Source organism: Gorilla gorilla, chromosome X, assembly GCF_029281585.2.
Source record: "Gorilla gorilla gorilla isolate KB3781 chromosome X, NHGRI_mGorGor1-v2.1_pri, whole genome shotgun sequence".
NCBI lineage: Eukaryota > Metazoa > Chordata > Mammalia > Primates > Hominidae > Gorilla > Gorilla gorilla.
Window position 1 is genome coordinate 85,967,472 of NC_073247.2, and position 10,173 is coordinate 85,977,644.

The window sequence follows — 10,173 nt, forward strand, 5'->3', positions numbered from 1 at the left end:
ATAAACTACCAAATGGAACAGAATTCTTATCTTCTTTGGTTCCAAATACTTTTTTCTTTTCTTTTCTTTTTTTTCCTTTTTTTTTTTTTTTTTTTTTTTTTTTGTGAAATGGAGTCTCACTCAGGCTGGAGTGGCACGATCTTGGCCCATTGCAATCTCCGCCTCCGAGGTTCCAGCCTCCCCAGTAGTTGGGATTACAAGTGGCACTACCACGCCCAGCTAATTTTTGTATTTTTAGTAGTGACAGGGTTTCACCATGTTGGCCAGGCTGGTCTCAAACTCCTGACCTCAAGCGATTCACCCACCTCAGCCTCCAAGTGCTGGGATTACAGGCCAGCTGGCCCCAAATACCTACCTACCTACCTACCTTCCTTCTTTCTTTCTTTCTTTTTTTTTTTTTGACAGAGTCTCTCTCTGTCTCCCAGGCTGGAGTGCAGTGGCGTAATCTCGGCTCACTGCAACCTCCACCTCCCAGGTTCAAGCGATTCTCCTGCCTCAGCCTCCTGAGTAGCTGGGACTACAGGCGCGCACCACCCCGACTGGCTAATTTTTGTACTTTTGGTAGAGACGGTGTTTCACCATGTTAGCTAGGCTGATCTCGAACTCCTGACCTCAAGTGATCCGCTTGCCTCGGCCTCCCAAGGTGCTGGGATTGCAGGCATGAGCCACTGCGCCTGGCCCTAAATACTTTTCTAGTAAGAACATAACCAGTTACACTGAAGGCTTTGAAAGTCTTCAACTGGTACGAATCCAAAAAATAAAATGAGCACCAGGTCTACAGGAGCTTTCAGGACGGAGAAAGCCCTTCCAAATGGGAAAGGAGGTCAAACGGATGCTGCCATTACTGAAAACAAATGCCTTACTATGTCATTTTCCTAATACCAGCTCTCACCTCTGGACTTACCTAAACCAGGAATACAGAACATTATAAATAATGCAGGCTGCTAGGAACATTTGAAAGAAATGGTAAGATCAAACACAAAACACATTTTGAATGACATTCCCTACTGACTGGCCCTAGTCTATGCAGATGACATCTATACTTTTCCCACCAGAATTGCAGTTCCAAAGACATCTTTTTTTTCCAGAAAATGGGGGAGATTAAAAGTAATAAGTAGAATATACATACACAGATACCAAAGACCTGAATAAAAGGAGAAAAATATTACACTAATGTATGGGAAGATTGTAAAAATGACAGCTCTCCCAAAATTAATCTACAAATTCAGGGCCATTCCAATTTAAATTCCAGTGATATTTGTGAACACTCGACAAGCTGTTTCTATAGTTCACATAAAATAACTACATGATAATGAGATAAAATTTTGGAAAAAAGAAGAATGAGGGATGTGTCCTGCAACATAAGGTTGTTATTAAAACTAGGCATGTAGGAAATGACAGCACCCACAATGTCTCATTACCATGAAATAAAAACATGATTTTTTTGAGGAAAAAGAAAGCCAGAAATCCTCAACATGAAGCATCACACTAAATAACTATTGAGTAAAAGAATAAATATAAGTTATAATCAAGCATATTTAGCAAACAACAAAACAAGAACATTACTTAGGAAATTCAGCCAATGCTATCATAAGTTCTCTTATTATAAAATAATGAAAAAGAATTACTCTTAGTAAACATAACAAACATAATGAGAGGAGAGAAAAGGGGCAGAAAAAATATGTGAATGAATAATGGCTCCCAAATCCCAAATCTGATCAAAAATATTAATCAATATGTGCAAGACCAACAAATGCCAGAAAGGATAAACTGGCAGGCTGAGGTGAGCAGATTACTTGAGCCCAAGAGTTCAAGACCAGCCTGGGCAACATGGCAAAACTCTGTCTATACCAAAAAAAAAAAGAACAAAAATTAGCTGGGCGTGGTGGCATACACCTATAGTCCCAGCTACTTGGAAGGCTGATGTGGGAGGATCGCTTGAGCCTGGGAGGTGGAGGACGCAGTGAGCTGCGATTGTGCCACTGCACTCCAGCCTGGGCAACAGAGCCAAACCCTGTCTTAAAAATAAACTCAAAGACATTCAAATTTACACATAGTAGTAACATGATCAAAGCTAGACGTCAGAAAGAAATCTTGAAAACAGCAAGAGAAAAAAAAAAACATCACATTTAACTGATCTTCAATAAGATAATCAGCTGACTTCTTATCATAAATCAGAGACCAGAAAACAATGGGAAATAATTTTTTTTTCTTTTTTCTTTTTCTTTTCTTTTTCTTTTGTTTTTTCGGGGATGGAGTCTCACTCAGCCACCCAGGCTGGAGTGCAGCGGCGCTATCTCGGCTCACCACAGCCATCATCTCCCGGGTTCAAGTGATTCTCCCATCTCAGCCTCCTGAGTAGCTGGGATTAGAGGCACCTGCCATCATGCCCAGCTAATTTTTACATTTTAGTAGAAACAGGGTTTCACCATATTGGCCAGGCTGGTCTTGAACTCCTGACCTCAGATGATCCGCCTGCCTTGGCCTCCCAAAGTGCTAGGATTACAGGTGTGAGCCACTGTGCCCAGCCAACAATGGGAAATATTTTCAAACTGCTAAAGTAAAAAGAATGTCAACTGCAAATTCTGTATCTAGCAAAACTATCCTTCACAAACAAAAGAGAAATTATGGCATTTGCAGATTCACAAAAATCAAAAGAATTCAATGCTAGCAAACCTGCCCTACAAGCAATACTAAAGGGAGTGATTCAGAGAGAAATGAATGAATACTAGACAGTAACTCAAATGCATGAAAAATAAACAGCACCACCAAAGGTAATTAAATAATTATAAAAAACAGAACAGATCTACTTGTGTAATACTTTTCTTCACAGATCTATATTAAAAGACAACTGGATAAGGAAATAATTACAAAATGTGTTGATATGCCTATATTGTGTAGAGATCTAATTGGTATAGTAATAATAGCACAAAGGACGGGGAGAAAATGGAAATATAGTGAAGCAAATTTCCTATGCTATTGAAACTAAGTTGATATTAATCTGAAGCCAACTATTTCAAGGTAAAATGTTAATTTTAATATCAGGGCGAACAATAAAAACAAAAGTAAACACAAAAAAACATTAAAAAATGAGTGGGAGAGGGAATTAAAATGGTACCCAAGAAAATAGTTGTTTAATAAAAAAGTCAGTAATGAAGACATAAGACATGGGGAAACAAATAGCAAAACAGCAGACATTAGTCCCCCCCTCATCAGTAATTACAAACATAAATGAAAGAATACTCCAATCAAAAGACAGAGCTTGGCAGAATAAATATTTTTAAAATATGATCCAGCTACATATTATCTGCGAAACACATACTTTAGATTAACAGGCACAAAAAAGGCTGACAGTTAAAAAATGGAAAAAAGATATACCAGGCAAGCAGAAATCAAGGGAATTCTGGAGTAGCTTTAATTATGTGACAAAATAAAAGGAAAAATAAAATTTGCCAGGCATAGTGGCTCATGCCTGCAATCCCAGCACCTTGGGAGGCAGAGGCCGGGAATCGAGATCGATCACTTGAGTCCAGGAATTTGAGACCAGCTTGGGCAACACGGTGAAACTCTGTCTCTACAGAAAAATACAAAAAAATTGCTGGGTGTAGTGGCGTATGCCTGTAGTCCCAACTGCTCAGGAGGCTAAGGCACTGAGTTGCAGACCTCAGTACGCTTTCAAAAATAAAACTGGGCAGAAAAAGAAGAAAATAGAAGACTTAAACAACACTATAAAACCATATCACCTAAACATACATAGAAAATCCACCCAACAACCACAGTATACATATTATTCACAAGTGTACATGGAGGCTTCTTCAACACAGACCATATGCTAAGTCATAAAACAAGTCTCAATTAATTTTAAAACATTGAAACCATACAAAGTATGTTCCCCATAACAATGAAATGAAATTAGAAATCAATTTAAAAAAGGCAATTTGGGGAATTCACAAATATGCAAGTCAGGTGCTGTGGTTCATGCCTATATTCCCAACACTTTGGGAGGCCAAAGTAGGAGAATTCCTGGAGCCCAGGAGTTCAAGATCAGTATGGGAAACATGGCGAGACCCCGTCTCAACCAAAAAAAAAAAAAAAAATTCTAAGTATGGTGGTACATGCCTGTAGTCCCAGCTACTCAGGAGGCTGAGGCAGGAGGATCACTTGAGCCCAGGAGGTCAAGGCTGCAATGAGCCATGATTGTACCACTGCACTCCAGCCTGGGCAACAGAGTGGTACTCTGTCTCAAAATAAACAAACAAATATGTGTAAATTAAACAACAAACTCCTAAACAACCAATGGATTAAAAATGAAATCCCAAAAATGATTAGAAAATACTTTGAGATGAGTGAAAATGTAACAAAACATAAAATTTATGGAATGCAGCAAAAACAGTGCTTATAGGGAAAAGTAAAACTGTGACCATCTACATTAAAAATGAAGATCTCAAATAAATAAGCTAACTTTCCAATTTGAGATATTAGGAAAAGATCAAACTAAAATTGATTAGGGGCCAGGTACAGTGGCTCAAACCTGTAATCCTAGCACTTTGGGAAGCTGAGGCAGGTGAACTGACTGAGCTCAGGAGTTCAAGACCAGCCTGGGCAACACAGCGAAACCCCGTCTCTACTAAAATACAAAACATTAGCCAGGCATGGCAGCATGTGCCTGTAGTCCCAGCTACTCAGTAGGCTGAGGCAGGAGAATTGCTTGAACCCAGGAGGCAGCGTTCGCAGTGAGCCAAGATCACGCCACTGCACTCCAGCCTGAGTGACAGCGTGAGACTTGGTCTCAAAAAAAAAAAAAAAAAAATTGATTAGGACAAAGAAAATAATTTAAAAAAATAGAGTAAAAATAAATTTAAAAAACAGAGAAACATAAAATTAAGGAAAGCAAATGTGGTTCTCGAAATAATTTTAAAAATGAACAAATCTGTAGCTAGACCAAAGATGAAAAACAGAGAAAACACATATAAAATCAGAATAAAAAAGACATTATCACCAATGTTATAGGAAAATAAAAGAATTAGAAAGGAATACCATCAAAAACAGTATGCCAATTAGATACCTTATATAAAATGTTTGTTTTTAGGAAGACACAAACAACCAAATCTGACACAAGAAAAAAAAACCTGAATACTTACAAAAACAGAATTGAAGGCCAAGCACGGTGCCTCGAGCCTGTAATCCCAGCACTTTGGGAGGCTGAGGCAGGCAGATTACCTGAGGTCAGGAGGTCGAGACCAGCCTGACCAACATGGAGAAACCCCTGTCTCTGCTAAAAAATACAAAATTAGCCGGGAGTGATGGCGCATGCCTGTAATCCCAGCTACTCGGGAGGCAGAAGCAGGAGAATAGCTTGAACCCGGGAAGCGGAGGTTGCGGTGAGCCGAGATCGCGCCATTGCACTCCAGCTTGGGTAACAAGAGTGAAACTCCGTCTCAAAAAAAAAACAGATTGAATGGTTAATCTACAAAATTCCCATAAAGAAACATTCATGAACAGATGACTTCACTGATGATTCTGCAAACGTTTAAATAATAAACATCAGTTATTTACATAACTTTTCAAAAAATATTACAGGAGGAAACACTTCCCCAATTAATTTAATACATGGTATTTACATATGCATGGTATTTATAGAACAAAGATAAAACCTTATGATTGTGTCAATAGACATAAAAAAGCCATTTGACAAAATTCATTTATAATTTTAAAATCCTCAACAAACTAGGAACAAAGGGATCTATCTACATTTGACAAAGGGTATCTACAAATACTGTATAGCTAGCTCTGTGAACCTGGGCAAGAAAAAGAAAAAAAAAAAACATACAGCTAACATCATTTAATAGTCAAAATCTAATTGTATTACCCCTAGTCAGAAACAAGTCAAGGATGACTGCTCTTGCTACTTCTGTGCCGGTTTTCGCCATGGTGATTAGGCAGGAAAAAGAAATAAAAAAAATCAATGCAACTGGAAAGAGAGTACAACTATCTATATTTATAGGTGACATAAACATAAAAACCCAAAGGAACCCACAAAAAAATGCTAATAGTGAAACTATTAGAAAAGCTTTTCCAATAAGTTCAGAAACATTGGAGGATACAAGATCAACAGAAAACTAATTGTATTTTAATACACTAGCAATGAACAATCCAAAATTAAAGTTAGGAAAATAATTCCATTTTCAATATTATGAAAAATAAAATGAATGGAAAGGTATCTATTGTTAATGGATTGGGAATATTAATATTTCTAACATGGCAATACTCCACAAATTGATCTACAGATTAAATGCTTTCCTTAGCAAAATTCTAGCATTTTCTAGAAATTTACAAGCTGATCCTAAAATTCATATGGAAATTCAAAGCCTTCAGAATAATCAAGGCCAAAGCAAAGAACAAAGCTGGAGAACTCATACTTCCAGATTTTGAAATTTACTCCAAAGCTACAATAATCAATACTGTGTAGTACAGGCATAAGGATAGATATAGAGATAAATAAAATTGAGAGTCCAAAATAAACTCTTATATTTATAATCAACTGATGTTCAACAAGGGTACCAAGACAATTCAATGATGAAGTAGTCTTTTCAACAAATGGTGCTGAGAAAACTGGATATCCATATGCAAACGGACTAAGTTGGACTTCTTCCTTAAACTATATACAAAAGTAAATTCCAAATGAATCACACACCTAAATGTAAGAGCTACAACTTAGGTCAGGTAATGGTTTCTTTGTTATGACACTAAAATCACAACTAACAAAAAAAAATAGATAAATTAGATTTCATCAATATTAAAAACTTCTGTGCTATAAACAATGTCATCAAAAAGGTGGAAAGGCAATACAAAGAATGGAAGAAAATAATTGTAAATCATGTATCCAATAAGAGTCTGTTATCCAGATTATATAAAGAACTCTGATAACAACAAAACCACACATAACCCAATTCTAATGAGCAAAGGATTAGAACAGACGTTTCTCCAAAGATACACAAATGACCACTAAGCACATGAAAAGTTGCTCAATGCAGAAATACAAGTCAACAGCACAATAAGATATTTCATATCCACTAGGTGGCCATAATTTTAAAAGGCAGAAAATAACAAGTGAGAATATGAATAAATGTAATTCCTCATATTGCAGATGAAAATGTAAAATGGTGCAGGCACCTTATTAAAACTTGTTAATTACCCACAACATTAAACCTAGACATGCCATGACAAAGCAATTATACTCCTTAATGTATACTCAAGAAAAATGAAAACATGCCCACATAAAATGTTGTACATGAATGTTTTTAGCACCATTACTGACAAAAGACAACATCTGTAAATGCAAACATCCGTCAAATGATGGATAAACAAAATGAAATATATCCATACAGTGAAATATTATTCATCAATAAAGAACAGTAATATATACCATAACCTAGATGAATCTCAAAAAAACATGGTAATTAAAAGAAGCCAGTAACAAGGGTAAGAAATTGCATGATTTATATGACTGCCCAGAATAGACAAATCTATAGGGACGAAAAGCTAAATTAGTAGTTGTCACGGTTGGCAAAAGGGAAATAGGGAATAAGTGCTAATGAGGTGGTGATGAAAATGTTGTAAACTATAATAGTGGCAATGGTCGCACAACTCTATGAATATACTAAAAGTCACTAAACTTTAAAATGGTGAACTTTATATTATATGAATTATATCATGAGCTCTTTTTTACAAAAGAAGGTAATTACCTTATCCAGAGTATAGTGCTTAGCAGGATTGCTGAGATAGGCATTCCTACTCCAAAGCATTTACTCTTACTACAAATTTCAAATACCATTTGTTAACTGTAAAACCTTTGGCAAGTTGGCCCCAGGTAATGTTTACAGTTTACTGACCATGAGTGAAGGTAGAAGATTTGTACAAGCACCTAACTACTCAATACATGTAGATACACAATAAAAACAAACAAGCATATGTTAGGGAAAGTAAAGGAATACCACATGGCGATTAGTACTATAAGTGAAACACTTTCATCCAACAGAACATTTAAGTTTTCCAGTGACACCATGAAGTCAAATGATCCCATAACACTGTTGGGCTAAATAATAATCTAATAGAGGAGTAGCAGATGTAAGACTGCAAAAATGAGTCACTAAAGAAACTCAAAACTAGATAAAGTTACCACCCTACATTCAACCACCGGTGGTGAAAAACCATAGCAGAACCGCATCTACAATACATAGGGCATGCTGACCTAACTAGATATTTTTCAGTGAAAGATTTGAAAGTACAATAATATCTAACTACCAGTATAAAGCAGTGGAAAATAAATTTTCTTGCAGGCAGATAAACCCCAAAGCCTACCAAAATATAGTCTTCTTGGTGACTATGGTGTAAATTAATACTATTTAATAAAGGACAGCAAGATAGAAGCAATGACTGCACATCACGATAAAATTTTGGAATATGTTTCTTGTTAAAGTAGTTAAGTCAATCTTTGCAGTATGACAAATCATGGGCTGTGCTTTCATAATAGGACAAGTTAAAGTACCTCAGGAACCATTCAACCTATGGTTAGCAACTCTTAATAACTAACATTTTACCAACAGACAAAATTCCAGACAGCCAATTGGAGTGGCAATGGGTTAAGTGGTTAATACTATTGGAATGCACCCTTTCTAAATAGCAACGTTGAATTAAAGGTAAACAATGAAGTTACACGTGTAAAGCACTATAACGTGCTGAACCACCAGGTGACAACACTAAAGCACACTACCTAAACAAATTTTGCCATGAAAAAAAATTATTTTTGAAACCAGAAGTGAGATGAGAATGAAAATACTGTGAAGTATATAATAGGGGCTGCTAGAGAACACCAGCAAAACTAAACCATCACTCATTACTGCTTCATATTTATGGACCCTAGATGACTGTTTAAAAAAAAAAAAAAACCTGGGAAGACAGAGGACAACTATAGGAAAAGCACATTGATACATACCATGTTTTTTATTACACAACAGGACTTACCACAGGGCATGTGCTTACTGGGGTACATTTAACAAAAGTCAACTGAACTTACTGCAACAAAACTACAACATGTAGGCCAGGTGTGGTAATTCCAGCACTTTGGGAGGCCAAGGTGGGAGGACCACTTGAGCCCAGGACTTTGAGACCACCCTGGGTCACATACCGAGATGCTGTCTCAGATAAAATAATAAGATAAAATAAAATAGTTGGGCTGGTAGTGCACACCTGTAGTCCCAGCTACTCAGGAGGCTGAGGCGGGAGGATGGCTTGAGCCCAGGAGTTCAAAGCTGCCATCAGCTATAATTGCTGCACCATGTTCCAGTCTGGGTGACAGAGAGACCTTGTCTTAAAAAAAAAAAAAAAAAAAGTACAACAATACTTTTAAAAGCATGTGAAATACCAATACTTGTAAGTTTTGAAACAGTAGTACATTAAGCCTTTAACACTAAAATATAGTCCACAGATGTGATGAATTCCCATGAGGTCAACTCACTTAGGAGAAACACATTAACACTAGTGCCTGATGAAGATAATCAGTATATATTTAGTTTAATGGCAACGATAAAGCAGAACCATGTAGCTAATAATAGTACTGAATTAAACAAGAAATTGTACATCAACACACTTTACTAGACAATATTAAATACCTATGCAGTCTATAAGCCAGGAATTGTAATTAGAAAAATGCGTAAAATACATCATGCACCCTTGGAAATCCTCAACATAGCACAGTGATTAGGTTACCATATTAGTTTTCACTCTAGAATTTCACACCAAATTAGTTATGCAAGCTATGCAACTATTCAGAAGGACGCACTGTGGACTAAGGTGGTACTACAGAATTTCCACAAATTAGGTAGCGACACTGGGCACACTTCCAACAATGCAAAGGATGTCAAAACCTATAAACCAGAACTTGTAACAAGCCAAAAAAAAAAAAAAAGACACAAACATCCATGAACATTTTCAAACATATTTTTGGCTCACTAACACATTGACTAGGGTACTGTATTAATAACCCTATGAGAACCAAATCCATGATAACAAGCATCCAACATAATTTCAGAAGGACATGCTGTGGACTAATGGTAGTACTTTCTTTTCCACCAAAAATTACTTTGTGTACACAAGGAGGCCATACTGAACATA